General features: G+C 43.2%; 1 pseudogene; it reads left to right on the forward strand.

The window, feature by feature from the left end:
- The first annotated feature begins 6,219 nt into the window (after positions 1-6,219).
- LOC126335877 (juvenile hormone esterase-like) overlaps positions 6,220-17,360 on the forward strand; it is a 38,975-nt pseudogene continuing 27,834 nt past the window's right edge.

A 17,360-nucleotide genomic window follows, 5' to 3' on the forward strand; every position in this document is an offset into this window, starting at 1 on the left:
CCCTGTATTCATAAAGAGCAACGGAATACTGAATGTCTGTACGTGTTCTAATCTCTGTTATATTATTCTCATGGTGCCATCTGATACTTATGATGGTGGCTGTAGAATTAACTCAAAATGCCCATTCCGTAAAATTACCTCCAAGATTTTGCCTGCACGTATACTGAACACACTTCCTCCTCCTCCTCTCCACCTCTGTATCCGTCTCTTCCGCCATCTTTCCGTCCACCTCATTCTCCCACCTCCGTCTACTCTTTCCAATCTGTCTATCTCTTCTCTTTCTCCGTCTCTCTGTCTATCTCTCTCTCTCTCTCTCTCTCTCTCTCTCTCTCTCTCTCTCTCTCTCTCTCTCTCTCTCCCTCTCATGTCCTCCACTCCATTTCCTCCACCCACTATTTTCCTTCTCCTCCCTCTGACCACATCCTCCTGCTCCTCCTCCTCTCTCTTTTGATCTCTGCCTCCTTCCCTCTTCCTTCTGCACCTCCCGACCAAACCTCTATACTTTCCAGCAGCCTCCTGTATCTCTCAATCCACTCCTCTTAGGATCCCTCTTCCACCTTACCCTCTACTCATCTGAAACTGTCCCCGGCAGTGCTAATCTGCAAACGTAGCCCCTACAATACAGTTTAATAAAGCAGGGAACACATCGTTTGTTTACCCCTGGCATACAAGCTGCAATGCAAATCACATCAATGAAGCTGGCCAATACTATTTCAACTCACCTGTCACGCACGGCATTCTCCATGTGTGGGCCAGGTAAACCATTTCTTCTAATCTACATGTAGGCTGCCCTGCAAAGCAGGTTAATTTGGCAGTCAGATGCTATTCCCACACATGTCTGTAATACAGGGCAGCATGTATTCTACTGGCTGCGAAAAACACACTTTTCTCATATCGTCCCTCACATTGCAGCCAGGAGGTTATTAGCCACACAGTGCTGATATTCATGAGGCCTGGTGTTTCTGTGCCAAATTTGGCTCAAACAAATTGAGCGGTCTGGGACGAGACCTTGTATAAACATACACATCTACCACCTGCCTTTCAAAATCATAAATCTGAAAGTTGCTTTATATCTCAAAGAAAATAGTTTTAACGGCACATTATTTAAAGTCACGTATTTTGGAAAGGGCAGTACCATACAGCATCAAACTAAAAGGGAACTGATGAGCAAAGAGCCTGTGCTTTCATTTTTGGTGTAGATCTATTGCATCTTCTACATGTTGGGCAGTAAAATTTAGTCTTTGGCTTGCCGTTCCACATGAATGATGTATAGCGTAGCCACCCTTTTCCTGTGTATATACGGATGTTGTTTAGGACAGTGATTACTGAATGAAAAGCCGGCCGCGGTGGTCTCGCGGTTCTAGGCGCGCTGTCCGGAACCGTGCGACTGCTACGGTCGCAGGTTCGAATCCTGCCTCGGGCATGGATGTGTGTGATGTCCTTAGGTTAGTTAGGTTTAAGTAGTTCTAAGTGCTAGGGAACTGATGACCACAGCAGTTGATTCCCATAGTGCCCAGAGCCATTTGAACTAACTGAAAACGAGGGATATTGCACATTAGGCAAGTCGAGAAAAGAATTACGAATGCCATTTATCGAAGCCAGAACGTCCCTGTTTACGTGTAGTGTGTTACTGTGATGTGGTAATTACTCATTTAATATTGAGAATGTGATAGGTAGTCCTGTGGACTAAAAAGTCAACAGATTGCCCCATTGCTACTGGGTGGATCGTGTCTTTGCATGCAGCAGCGTGCCGTGTGCCTGTCATTGGCCTAGCAATCGTCTAGCTGCGGTTACTGCAGAAGGATGAGATTCATGGTGACGGCAGCTAGCCGCAGTGCAGGGTGAATTTAGACCACATATTGCTGACCATGGAACTAACTCACCCACACCTTTATGGTGATTTACAATAACGATGTCGTTATCGCTCCTGTACTATGCTAGTGGAGGTAGTGCATGCGTGGGATATTGGTGCAATTTATTGATGTCTTGTGTATGTGTACATGATTGCCTATACAATAGCTTCTACCTGGATTTCCCATTGTTATTTACAGATCTATTGTAATGTAATAACGTTGGACTCTTCTAAGGCCACCTAATAGTGATGTATACAGTGCATATTGTTGACCTTGTAGTCATTTTAATATTATATGAGAAGCATGTTCTTTTACACAATTCTGTGTACAAAATATATATCCTTGACTCTGATATTTCTGTGATGTTGTACCAGAGCTATTTGTACCTTTGACTTTCAAGTGAAGTAATGCCATTTGGCGCCATTTTTACTCATCGTTATAATACATTGCTGTGACAGGTTGGAAAGAGGGGAAGGGAGATGTTGGCCATGTAGCACAATTACGCTAGCTCCACCATCTTGCGATTTTTAAAATTGCCTACTTACTGTTAAATTTCATACCATCTTCGTATTTTTATTTCCTAACTTTTTTGATCCTGCTCCCGCATATTATTGAGTTTTAAATTTCCTGCCATTTTAAATTTATGGCAATCACTCTATTTTAAATTTCCCGCCAATTATTTTGAAGTTTGAGCCACCCAACATCTTCGATTTTTAGTTTCTCGCCTAAAGCGACTACATCATGGCTGTGGCGCAAACTAGGTACATAAACGGGAGCTGTGTGCTAAATATTTGGCATCTATACTACTCACCAAGTTTCAAAATGAATAAGTTTTTTCGAATTTTTCTATAAAGAATCCCAAAGTATGTTCATTCATAATGAATGTAGGCACAAGCAATAAAGCATTAACAGTTACCATGCTGTTAACAAGTAAAACGTGAATATACTACGTTAAGTGCAATTTCTCAGTCTTCATAGCTACAGCTTGAAGATTAATAAAACTGACAAACTGCAGGGACGGATTTCTTACTGGAAATGGAGGAGAAAAGGTCCTATGAACATGTGTCTGGAAATGCATCGTGGCCACGGCAGATGGGGTTGTCTAATGACAGTTCCTGTGACAACGTGTCGTGTGCTCCTTGTGTGTTGCAGACTGTGTGATTTACACAGAGTGCTGTAAGCAGCAGAATGGTCCGGTATTCACGTGGAGAACAAGCTGAGATGGTGTTTGCGTACAGCCAAGTAGATGGAAATATGATGTGGAAACAGATACCAACCACATCACACAACATTTCAAGCCCTCTTTGGGCCTTTGAGTGATCATCGATCCTTTCAGACAGACGAACGTGCAGGGAGGCATTGGACTGCGTATTTTGATACAATGTACTGTTTTCTACAATTATCTCCTCACAGCTTGATAATGTTCATGCGTCAATGTACCAACAAACGTTTCGTTTGTTACGAAAAAGTAAAAATAACACCACAGAAGACACTGATCCAGACAAAATAATATGTTGATTGGTTGCTTACTTGTAATGAGTTATAATACGCTACCCAATATTTAAGATTATCGGATTATCGGTCACATGATAAATACCGGATGACCAAACAGTCAGTATTAATTTGAAAACTTATTAAACCACGGAATAATGTAGATAGAAAGGTAATGCTTCTAATGACATGGGGTTTTGCTAGAAGCAAAAAAAAAAAAAAAAAAAAAAAAAAAAAACCACCCCATGTTGCTAGACGCGTGAAAGATCTCTTGCGCGCGTCGTTTGGTGATGATCGTGTGCTCAGCCGCCACTTTCGTCCCAGGTCCCCAGACCTCAGTCCGTGCGATTATTGGCTTTGGGGTTACCTGAAGTCTCAAGTGTATCGTGAGCGATCGACATCTCTAGGGATGCTGAAAGACAACATCCGACGCCAATGCCTCACCATAACTCCGGACATGCTTTACAGTGCTGTTCACAACATTGTTCCTCGACTACAGCTATTGTTGATGAACGATGGAGGACATATTGAGCATTTCCTGTAAAGAACATCATCTTTGCTTTGTCTTACTTTGTTATGCTAATTATTGCTATTCTGATCATATGAAGCGCCATCTGTCGGACATTTTTGAACTTTTGTATTTTTTGGTTCTAATAAAAACCCATGTCATTCCAAGCGTGTGTGGCAATTTGTATCTTTCTATCTACATTATTCAGTGATTTATTCAGTTTTCAAATTTATACTGACTTTTTGATCACCCGGTACGTGGGTAATGAGGGAGCAAATGTGTAAATTGCGGGAAACATGTTCTAACTTTTGCTGCCGAAGTTATGTTTCAATGGTCCCCAACAACCTGCAGGCTCTTCAAAAACATATTATACCGATGAGGTTATCCGCTTGTCTCTATCACACCTTTTGTAGGGGAAGGGAAGAGAGCTGCTATCAGAGTATAGATGAGTTTATGCCAAAATACAAAGGGAAATCTGCTTTCAGGTAACCTATTAAAGGAGGTATAAAAATTCGAGATCGTTGTGACGCTGTAACTGAATACACGTATAATGTCAATCTTTATGTGGACTCACTTGGGAAGGAAGTTTTCTTGACACTGTCAAATACAGTCAGAAAGGAAGAGGTCATACTTTTTATTGACAGCTGTTCCACAAGCGTCGATTTACTGAATATTATCAAGTTTGCTTCAGTGAGCACTGCCCGCAGATATCAAAGTTCCGAGGAAAACTGGAAAGTGGAGGCTGCGAATTTATTGTGAACAGACAACAAACATTAGCAGGAAGATGGCAAGATAGTGAACCAGTAGTTGTTCCAAGCATCTGTCGTGGGCCTACATTAGGCAAAGGTAATCCCAAATGATGAAACTAAGGCAAAAGCGTTATGTCCAAACCCGATCTGTTTCTATAGTAAGACTATGGGAGCTGTGGATTTTGGTTTGTATGACTCTGATCGATGCTACAACAACTGGTGGGAGAAAGTACTCTACAAACTGTCGACGGTGTCTGTTATTAATGTGTAGGTACTGTTTAGGTACGCAAATATTAAACATGAAGCATCGTAAAACATCAGGTAGCAAGTGCTTAAGCCTTACTGTAACGATTCACTTTTGGTGGCCACAGGCAGGCAAAGGACATCCGTTAAGTAGCTTTACATTTGAGAACCATTTCACTTATACATTTTAATTCTGTCATAGATCGCTTGCGTGCAGAATTTTTTAATATTATAGATATGAATTTCATATAATAGACTAAAACCGTCAATCATACAAATGACATTTAACCGCAACGATGGGCAAATGGTTTACGCTCTCACTAAACAAACAGTCTACAAGACCATCGAGAACATCGAATTTGCTACAACAGCTGGAGACAAGAATAATCGTATTCCAGTTAAGTCTGTCGCTGCACAAGCTCTGCTGGATGGTCCTGCTGTTTTCGTCGGTTGTAGACAACGTAAGTGTCGGAAAACGCTCCGAGAACATGCAAGAACCACCTGCGTGCTACCCTTATCATCCTGCAAGTAAATTCCACTTGTTGAAATGGTACGTATTAATAGCAACGAAACAATACAAATCAGAAAACGAAGCAACTTTACTGAAGCCTAACTGATAAAAAAATAGTAAGTTAGTAAGTTAGGGGAACTCATTTCTCAAGACATCCCTACTCCGCAGGGCAGCAGCATTCAGGCGAATGCTTGTCATAATTATCCTCGTGAAAGAATGCAGCGGAGAGCTCACCTGATGGTCTTCAGAATTCCTTTACTTTTCGCATCGTATATTCCTCAGCGAGTCTTTTCTGGGGGTACATGCTCAGCGGCACAACTTAAGTTGACACCGAACTTCCAGTTCAGTCACTGTTACGTATCACGAATAGCATTAAGGACGCCTTTGGCTCTTTTGCATTCGTTCGAAATATCTGTCAGGGCATAGAACTCTCACGCTCTTATAGAAATTCATCATCAGTTTCAGGGTTTATTTCGATAAATTGTAACAATTTGTTCTACTTTGAACAACTGGCAATTGAACTACTTCATCAAATGACAGAAGTGTGCGTCGCTTCATAACTTTTTGGATAATCTTGAACCATCATATGACCAAGACTCCACAGCTGCTACAAACAGTAGAGGCTGTAGGAGTCAGGTGAAGCATCCGGGTCCACTATACCACACAGCTGAAGATCCGGTTGAGATATTAGTTTGATAAGGAGGAAAATGTAGCTCTGAGATGTAACCCGTGTGCAGTGATACGTCACACGTTTCATATCAGAGTGCTTGGATTGGCTTCTGACGCTTTGCTCTGCATTTATCGTCGCTGGTATTAAAGCAGTGAGACGGCTGCCCGTCATCCTGCGAGTCAGTGTGGCTCATCATGGAACGAATGGACAGCTCGGTGACCGTCAGCATCCCCCAGGGTGCGCTCAGAGGCCGCAGGCTCAAGACACCCTCCGGCAGAACCTACTGCAGCTGACAGGGTATCCCTTATGCCAAGCCACCAGTCGGGCCGCTCAGGTTCAAGGTCAGTTGAAACACTTCCTATAACTAAAGTTCTGTCTTATAAGGAAAGACTGAATTGAGCTTGAGGTCGATATAGGGGTCATTCAAGACAAATGGAAACGCACAGCGCTAAAAGTAGGGAAAAAATGAGACACTACTGACTAAGAGACCCCAAGCGGTAAGTAAAACAGTTGCACAACGGCTCAACATCCTTGTGAACTGTGAGGCTCACGTCTGGAGTACGAGCAAGTAGGTGACTATGATAACTGCGTGTGTAATCAGTAGTCTTGATCGATATTCGCGCCAACTTACACACCCGATGGATGGATCACAACAGAGTGCGTTATACTCTCAGTCCCTGAAACATTAATTTAAGATAAGGGCGTTAGATTGCTTTTGTGGAATTTCAGACCACCATGTGTGCCTCCCTTAGCAAATAGTGTCAATGAAATTTTCTTCTACTGCGAGGAATACCTCCGAGTAGGTCAGCCACAGATATGCAGGTAACAAAACGATAGTGTGAAGTTGAAAGTAGTCTTGCTCAACGAACCAACTCAGTCATCTCTTACGTCGTTCGAAACTTAAAGGCCGGCCGGAGTGGCCGATCGGTTCTAGGTGCTTCGGTCTGGAACCGCGCGACCGCTACGGTGCAGGTTCGAATCCTGCCTCGGGCATGGATGTGTATGATGTCCTTAGGTTAGTTAGGTTTCAGTCGTTCTAAGTTCTAGGGGACTGATGACCTCAGCACTTAAGTCTCCTAGTGCTCAGAGCCATTTGAACCATTTGAAACTAAAAGGCTCTTCCTTTGTTTTCGGAAATAGGTTAACAGTTAGTTATGACATTCATATTTTACGACCGATATTGGTGAGCTTGTTTACGATTAAGTAAACGTGTCGATTGCTGGTGGAGCACTGCCAGCTTCAAGGGGAAACCATATTGCGCTATGATTGGCCCACTAGATGGCGCTGCCATAGGTCAAACGGATATGAACTGCGTTTATTTTTTTAAATAGGAAACCCCATTTTTATTACATATTCGTATAGCACGTAGAGAAATATGAATGTTTTAGTTGGACCACTTTTTTCGCTTTGTGCCAGATGGCGCTGTAATAGTCAGAAACGTATAAGTAGGTGGTATCACGTAACACTCCGCCAGTGCGGACGGTATTTGCTTCGTGATACATTACCCGTGTTAAAATGGACCGTTTACCAATTGCGGAAAAGGTCGATATCGTGTTGATGTATAGCTATTGTGATCAAAATGCCCAACTGCCGTGTGCTATGTATGATGCTCGGTATCCTGGACGACATTATCCAAATGTCCGGATCGTTCGCCTGATAGTTACGTTACTTAAGGAAACAGGAAGTGTTCAGCCACATGTGACACGTCAACCACAACATGCAGCAAATGATGATGCCCAAGTAGGTGTTTTAGCTGCTGTCGCGGCTAATCCTCGCATCAGTAGAGGAACATGGTCGTCGAACATCGGGAATCTGAAGAACGTCAGTGTTAAGAATGACACATCAACATCGATTGCACCCGTACCATATTTCTATGCACCAAGAATTGCATAGTGACGACTTTGAACGTCGTGTACAGTTCTGCCACTGGGCACAAGAGAAATTACAGGACGATGACAAATTTTTTGCACGCGTTGTATCTAGCGACGAAGAGTCATTCACCAACAGCGGTAACGTAAACCGACATAGTATTCACTATTGGGCAACGGAAAATCCACGATGGCTGCGACAAGTGGAACATCAGCGACCTTGGCGGGTTAATGTATAGTGCGGCATTGTGGGAGAAGGATAATTGGCCCCCATTTTATCGATGGAAATCTGAAAAGTGCAATGGATGCTGATTTCCTACGTAATGATCTACCTATGTTACTACAAGATGTTTCAGTGCATGACAGAATGGCGATGTACTTCCAACATGATGAATGTCCGGCACATAGCTCGCGTACGGTTGAAGCGATATTGAATAGTATGACAGGTGGATTGGTCGTCGAAGCACCATACCATGGCCCGCACGTTCGCCGGGTCTGACGTCCCTGTATTTCTTTCTGTGGGGAAAGTTGAAGGATATTTGCTGTCCTGATCCACCGACAATACCTAACAACATGCGTCAGCGCATTGCCAATGCATGTGCGAACATTACGGAAGACAAACTACTCGCTTTTGAGAGGAATGTCGTTACACGAATTGTCAAATGCAACAGGACCAGCTCGTCCGATTCATCAACTGGGGACGACACGATTGAGATGCGTCCGAACGTTAACAGCGAAGTTGGTGGAGAACCATCACGCAGCAGCCACATAACCCTTCGAATCATCAATGGCAATTCTTCCAGCGGGAGAGGCAAAGTCAGCTACTAGAAATGCCGATAGTTCCCTGCCTGTTAGGTGACGTGGAAGAAAGGCTAGTCCCAAAATACGCTCATCAATTTTCTCGGCCCACAGTTCCCGACCACACCGACGATGATGATGATGCGCTGTCACTATGCCACGGGGGTTCTGCATATTATCCCATAGATGACTGTTATGAATGTTGAAGATACCACTTTGGTAGAGGTGGCCTGATCTGCGACTTGGATGGATGGCACAAATCGCGGAATCGTGGTTTCCTGTTGAATAAACCAGTTACAAAACTAATTTTGATATGGTAAGTCTGTCGCTAGTAACTCTGCACATGCTGTAAGTGATAAGGGTAGTAACAATTATAGTGGAGAATTGATCACACGGTCGTCTGGATTACGCTGTGTTGGCGGACGAACTTCCTGGTACTGACATAGCTGCCGCCTTTCACTGTGTTAATCACATTTTTACCAAGTCTGGTGTACAAACATTTCAGATACGTCCTTCATGATTTCCTGCTTCCTGTAAAGACCCTGTCTTAGACAAACGGTGAAACACTACTGCAAATATTGAATGCTGCGGTTGTTGGCGTGGATAGGTCTCCTGATACAACCTTGCTGCCAGGCGCCAGTTTCCATTTGCCCTTCCGTAAGTAGACACCGCGTCGGCAAGCTCTCGATTCGAATACGGAACCATTGTGTACAACGCGGTATCACATCCACTACAAGGTGAGTCAGCAAGAGAAGTGAACCAGACACAACATTACAAATTACTATGCGAAGAGAGGGCAGCAGGCAGTGACGTATGAGAAAAAGGGCCACTCTCTAGAAGCAAACCATGCGTGCTGTTACTGTGCCTGCGTGGTACAGCGCGTGTTACACTGCAGCCTCTGTAACAAAGTATGGTTGATTAATTGACTTATAGCATGGAAACCAGTCATTTCAGGACATAAGTTCATTATACCTTTTTTGTTCCGTGTCCTCTCATCGATCAATCCCTAGAGTTTGTGAACGGTAAAAAAAATCGCCCTGTATAAAAACTCGCCGCCACAACTAGGACGTTGAGACCGAACTTCACAAATAACACACGGACTGGAGAATTAAATAAGGAATCCAAACTGAGCCTAGAGAACGAAGCGATATCAATAAAGTCTTATACGGATGCAGATGTGAACCGCTATCAACTGGAAAAATACCGAACCAAACATTAAAATACTGCTACATGAAGTGGCAATTATAGCTACGGTCACACGCATCTGATAAACCAAATAGGAAGCGCACCAGACGTATTCGTTCAAAGTTCCAGAAAGGATCCTGTGGAGCCGACATACATTTTCAACATAGCAACGGTCCGGCGCCCCCTCCCGCCCCCCCTCCCCCTACTGGTCCGGTCAGTTGCTGAAGCACTCAACACGCTCCTTCCCTCAGTACAAAACATCGAAAGGTTTCCAGCCGGCCACAATCAGGTAATTATGATTGGCAATTCACGAACCTGCCTGGGTGTGTCTTACTGGTATTGTTGCTAAACTCAGAGCCGGTGACTGTTAACTACCAAACCTACACCTGCCATCAAATGATGGCGCAATACTCGCCCTCGCCGCAAGGTTTCTGCTCGGCCGCATCACCACGAGCGAACCGTTTTGCTTCCCCAGTCCTACAGTGACTGGCCTGCCTCCTCCGATTTCCGCGCTAACCACACCCTCCCATGCCAATGACGCTCTACTAGAGACTGTGAGCACGACCTATCGATGGCGCAACGGTTCAGTGTCATTGTACGGCACACTGTTCAGGAGACGTGACGACATAGGGATTGAAATGTGTGCATTCCAAACTACAGGACGAAATTCGCTAGAGATAAAATGGAGAATAGGTGTAATAGTTTATACATACGTCAAATATATGTCAGATATGCATACTCCGGCAAAACGGCGGGTGGAATGCTCAGCCAAACGTTGTTTACATATTACCATCAGGAAACAGCAACCAGCAATTTAGGTGGAGGTGATAACATGGAGAGAGGAGGGGGCAAGAAAACAAAGACAGACAGATTGAGGAAAGAAACTGACTCTGTCCATGGACAGAGAGAGGGAAGGAAGGTATGATCACAGATATGAGGGAAGAGGACATGGACACAATCAGAGGAATGGGTAAATGGACACAGAAATGGAATCAGAGGAGATGGACACAGAGTGGTTCGAGTAGGAAATAGATATAGAAACGAAAGAGGAGGAGATGAACAGAGACAAGGAGAAGGCGGAGACTGAGAGAAGCTGGAGGAGGAGATGGGTAGACTGGGAGGAGTAAATAAACGAGAAAGGGAAGGGGAGATGGACTGATAAATTGTAGGAGAGAACAGGGATAGGAGGAGATGGACAAAGAGAAGTGGGAGGTAGAGATAAAGGGAGTGAAAAGGATGTAGAGGGAGCAAGGAGTAGATGGGAAAATAGAATTGCAATGAATAAATACTCAGACAATGCTGGCGACTCAGCTAGTCTCTGTATTAAATGAAGTTCTCAGAGGTTGTGTAGTGAGGTGTCCTTATTGTACTCTCTTTGCGTTTCCCCACTCAGTACAACTCTTATATGCTATCCTGTTATGCTTGTGTTTGCCCACTGAATGTAATTACGCATGTAATCTGTAGTAATTCATTTGTCTTTCAAGAAGACGACAAAGCACTCTCAGAAATTAGAGAGAAAATCGAATTTAAAATTTTTAAGTTTTCGGAGTACGAGTAAATGACTAATTTAGTGAAAGATACTTTCCTTCTTAAATTTTGCACACCAATGTAGTATTGTCGCCGAATAATTAAGTATTCGCTTTATAAACTGTTTGTTTGCATAGAGAGTGCCCAGGAGGTGTCGACTTGAAGAGAAAGCCACTTACAAAAGTGAACACTCTTTCGAGTCTCAGAGTCAACAACGTGAATGTAACTGTTCTCCTGTCTCATATGAGTTGTGAAAAAGTTGCATAACAAAACACTGTGACTTGATAACTTACTGTATTTGCAAGCAATTATAAAAAAATCCATGGTAACAATGATAAATGTTCTCATTTATTGCAGTAGTCGATAGGTATGTGAGCCATATATAGAAACCCAGACCATGAGGGTATGAGATTGCCACTTTACAGAAAATTGATTTATTTTATAAAATTACACTCGACAATTTTTTTTATTGAAAATAACAGTACACCGAGTTAACTTCTAATATAAGATGTTTGTCCATAATTGTGATCACTGCGATAAATATTCACTCGAAAATATGAAATAACTGACATTGATAAAATTCAATAAACACCAACTCACGAAATACTGGAATTGTACCAAAGGGCAAAGAATAATTTTCTGTGATTTTCTAAAAGTTTCTTACAGAAGTTATTAAAAATGAACGCCACATTAATTTATAATGAATAAACAAATGTGCACCTCTAGACCATATAATACTCGGTTTCCGCGTCAAGTATATTTTCAGATGTCATTTTAGAGGTTTCTTTAAAACTATAGATTAGCTGCTTGTTTCCGCTTGGCTTGTGGCTTGTTGGTTAGATTTGCACAATCCGTCGCAAGAGTCCAGTATTAGTCGGCCATAAAAGCGGGGGCCGTCTTTCCTGCTCACCTCTTCTTCACGACTGCTATACTGTATCCTGTTTGAATCGCTCGCCACGTTCATCGGAAAATACTCCGCACTATTCAGTGAAGAAATCCAGCTGGGCATACTGGAACTGTATTTCTAAGGACGCGTTACAATCGGGCTTCTCGTAACAGGGCAACGGAACACCGAAAGGCTCCTTAAATTTTTTTGCTCTTTCATGAAATGCTCGTACTGTGCCTACACGATCGAGACTATCACAAGAAAGTTGATTCCTTTCGGTAAATATATTTACTACAGTTAACTATATACCTTATAAACATAGATAAATAATCTTATGCCTATTTAACTGTCGCATCTGTTAGTTTCCCCTTTTTTCAAAAGTGACTAATAACTTAACATTTCTAGACTTAAGAAACATTAATGATTTCATAACGTAAGCTGTACATTTGTAGTACTATTTGTTTCAGTTACGATTTTTCGTTTCTAAGTAGTTCCTTATTGATTACATTCACTCTTGGTGCTTTAATTTCTTCTGTTTAGTAAACTTTTTCGAATTCTTCTACTCTTAACTTTCCAAAGTGCGAGCCTGATATGGCTCCGTTTCTGGTGGTTATCTCTCATTATCGTACCATAGATCACCGTAATGGTGAATTTTCGTCGTTTGGAACTTTTTGATTTCTGTTTACATATTTTAATATTGCTGTTTTTCAGTCACCGGAACCACCAGAACCATGGAGCGGCATACGAAACGCAACAAAGGAAGGCAACATAGCCCCGCAGATAGACTTCCTTATGAGAAGCAAGACGGAATATGAAGGAGATGAAGACTGTCTGTACCTAAAAGTTTACACCTCAAAGGTTGGTATTAACAGCAGTAAACAACTCTGCGTGACCACGATTCTTATGTCGATTTGCTTGCTATGTTCTTATGTGCATGGTCTATATTTTATCGATCTTACCAGTGATCATCTGACATTATTTCTCCTCCTCCTGGCTGACCCTACCCCTCCAGCCTATTTCTTTCCCTAGTACTGTGTATCGAAATTGATTCTGTAGCAGCTTTCACCCACTGAGAACTGTTTCCGAAACTTGTGATGGGAGTAACAATTAAATTAAAATATCTTGTTTCGCAACTTACATTCAGTCAATCTCTCCTTATCGTTAAGAAGTATTGAAAACATATAAATCTATCTCTCTCTTTCTATCTCTTCCTTATAGCTCTATGCATCTACTTAATTGTTCCGTAAAGGACGCGATGTTTCTATGACTCGATTTGCATCTTCCCTGTATCCACACATTCCGTATTACTCATCAACCATGTTTAAAGTTGTCGAGAGTTTTTTAAGGCTTATTATTCGTTTCTTTCACCGATGCGAGGTTCTGTGAAATCATCTGTAAATGACGTCATTAATTCACCAGCAATCGATATGAACATCATTTTCTCAGAAGCTTACTGCAATTCGTACCTTTGCAAAATAAATTTAGTGGATATTATTTTATTGTAGCTAAATACACAGTTCTTAGAATTTCTTTGCTGTGGATGCATTTCGTGTGGAATTCTGCGAGACACTCAATAATATAGACTGTAATGCACCCAAGTGTAGTTAGTAACTTTAAACGACATTTCGCTCCTCTAATTACAAACCACTATAGCTTTCCCTTGACGTATAGGATTAGGGTCACCAAGCAGTCTGTTGAGTATGATGGCTTTTCGAGTAACTTGAAATACATATAGTATACAAACCTTCTTTTCTCTAACTGCTTTAAAGGAAAAATATTTCGCACCCCACACCGCTAAAGCATCTTAATACTGTGGCGCTTGACCTGATGATGTTTGAGACTTGATGATTACAAATGTGCAAGTAATTTCAAGTGTGAACCATTGAAGTATGTTATGAACCTATCTTTGTGTTAATTTGCCAACAGAACCCTGTTGCAGAAGCAACGAAAAAAGCATGCCAAATTTAAAAGTCTGCTAAATTCCCAAGACTGACAGAGTCTTACACAAGTTCGAAATTCAGCTAGAACTTCACTGGGAGATTGCTTTAACAGTGTCCACAACGAAACTATGTCTCAAAATCTATCAAAGTCGAAAGAGATTCTGATCATATGGAAAGGACACCAGCGGCAAGACCATCCATACCTTCACTCATTGGCAGGCATCATTCAGTGATAACAATGGTGACGTTACTGATGACAGTGCCACTAAAGCAGAGTTACTAAACTCGCCAAAAAAGACGAAGTAAACATTCCATAATTCGAATGAGGAGCTACTGTCGCCGTGAGTAACTTAGAAGTAGGTATCGTCACTACAGTGAATCAGCTTAAATCACTTAATGAAGGCAATATTTCCGTTCCAGTTTGTGTGCCAATCAAGTTCCTTTCAGATTATGCAAAAACAATAGCTCCATACTAGCCATCATATACAACCAATCAGTCATCGATAGATCTGTACCTTAAGACTGCAAAGTACCACAACTGACAACAATACCAGAGAACGGAAATTGGAGTGACCCACGGAATTACAGACCCGTATCCCTAACGTCGATTGCAGTCGGATTTTGAAACATATGCAGACTTCATATATTACGAATTACCTAGAAGAAACGATTTATTGACAGATAGCCAACACCGATTCAGGAAATATCGTTCTTGTGAAACAAAACTAACTTTCAGCAATAGATCTTCACTGATAGCCCATGTGCGTGCCAATAGTTTGACGGGGTTCCGGCTCCTGAAAGTGAACTACACTCCTGGAAATGGAAAAAAGAACACATTTACACCGGTGTGTCAGACCCACCATATTTGCTCCGGACAATGCGAGAGGGCTGTACCAGCAATGATCACACGCACGGCACAACAGACACACCAGGAACCGCGGTGTTGGCCGTCGAATGGCGCTAGCTGCGCAGCATTTGTGCACCGCCGCCGTCACTGTCAGCCAGTTTGCCGTGGCATACGGAGCTCCATCGCAGTCTTTAACACTGGTAGCATGCGGTGACAGCGTGGACGTGAACTGTATGTGCAGTTCACGGACTTTGAGCGAGGGCGTATAGTGGGCATGCGGGAGGCCTGGTGGACGTACCGCCGAATTGCTCAACACGTGGGGCGTGCGGTCTCCACAGTACACCGAAGTTGTCGCCAGTGGTCGGCGGAAGGTGCACGTGCCCGTCGACCTGGGATCGGACCGCTGTTCCAACAGGACAATGCACGTCCGCATGTATCCCGTGCCACCCAAAGTGCTCTAGAAGGTGTAAGTCAACTACCCTGGCCAGCAAGATCTCCGGATCTGTCCCCCATTGAGCATGTTTGGGACTGGATGAAGCGTCGTCTCACGCGGTCTGCACGTCCAGCACGAACGCTGGTCCAACTGAGGCGTCAGGTGGAAATGGCATGGCAAGCCGATCCACAGGACTATACATCCAGCATCTCTACGATCGTCTCCATGGGAGAATAGCAGCCTGCATTGCTGCGAAAGGTGGATATACACTGTACTAGTGCCGACATTGTGCATGCTCTGTTGCCTGTGTCTATGTGCCTGTGGTTCTGTCAGTGTGATCATGTGATGTATCTGACCCCAGGAAAGTGTCAATAAAGTTTCCCCTTCCTGGGACAGTAAATTCACGGTGTTCTTATTTCAATTTCCAGGAGTGTACATTCATTTTCCAGCATCCGCGACTCCTCCGTACCTTCTGATGACGGAGCGAGACATTGCAGATATTTGCGCTACGGTCGGAAAAGCCAACGGCCGTCTTCCTGCTCCCATCGTCATTGCCGCTACATCTAGAGATACATAAATGCGAGCGAAGTGACTCGTAGAGTGACTGGTGACGCAAGTGTATTCTGGACGGTCACCATGCACCCATTTCCAAATGTCTAACAGACGTATTTCTTGCAATAACAGACGGAGTTCGGGACGTGTGGTGTAACTGGAGTATTGATCTTTCTGGTGAAGCGTGCTGCGTAAGTCCTCACTAAGGATGCTGTTGTCATAGCGTCCCAGGAAGAGAGGCGTGATATCTACATCTACATCTACATTTATACTAAGAAAGCAACCCAACGGTGAGTAGCGGATGGCACTTTACGTGCCACTGTCACTACCTCCCTTTCCTGTTCCAGTCGCGTATGGTTCACGGGAAGAACGCCTGCCGGAAAGCCTCCGTGATCGCTTGTATCTCCCTAATTTTACATTCGTGGTCTCCTCCGGGAGTATAAGTAGGCGGAAGGAATATATTCGATATCTCGTCCAGAAACGCATCCTTTCGAAACCTGGACAGCAAGCTACACCGCGATGCAGAGCGCCTCTCTTGCAGAGTCTATCACTTGAGTTTACTAAACATCTCCGTAAAGCTATCACGCTTACCAAATGAACCTTGACGAAACGCTCCGCTCTTCTTTGAATCTTCTCTATCTCTTCTGTCAACCCGACCTGGTACGGATCCCACACTGATGAGCAATACTCAAGTATAGGTCTAACAAGTGTTTTGTAAGCCACCTCCTTTGTTGGTGGACTACATTTTCTAAGGACTCTCCCGATGAATCTCAACCTGGCATCTAATATTTTCTGGGTCTCATGAACAAATAAAGCGAGTTTGGTCTCACACTATCGCTGTTGGCGGAATCCATGTTGATTCCTACAGAGTAGATTCTGGGTTTCCAGAAATGACATGATACACGAGCAAAAATCATGTTCTAAAATTCTGCAACAGATCGATGTCAGAGATATAGGCCTATAGTTTTTCGCATCTGCTCGACGATCCTTCTAGAAAACTGGAACCACCTGTGCTCTTTTCCAATCATATTGAACCCACCGAATAGAAGCACACCTGGTGGTGACTCTTCTCAGTGCCAGAGCAGGCATACATGTTTACAATACATATGATTTGTGTGATCATCGCCAATCCTCCGGCCGGCGGTAAATACGTCAAGTCAATCTCTATGCCTTCTCGTACCAGTATGGCCTTACTGCTAACGCCATCATCGGCAGGAATAACGTGCCAAGCATAACCTTAAAAGTCCGGAAGTTCTACAAAAGAACTTCTTGCATGACTGCAATGTCCACATCTGACAA

This window comes from Schistocerca gregaria, chromosome 2 (assembly GCF_023897955.1).
Source record: "Schistocerca gregaria isolate iqSchGreg1 chromosome 2, iqSchGreg1.2, whole genome shotgun sequence".
Lineage (NCBI taxonomy): Eukaryota > Metazoa > Arthropoda > Insecta > Orthoptera > Acrididae > Schistocerca > Schistocerca gregaria.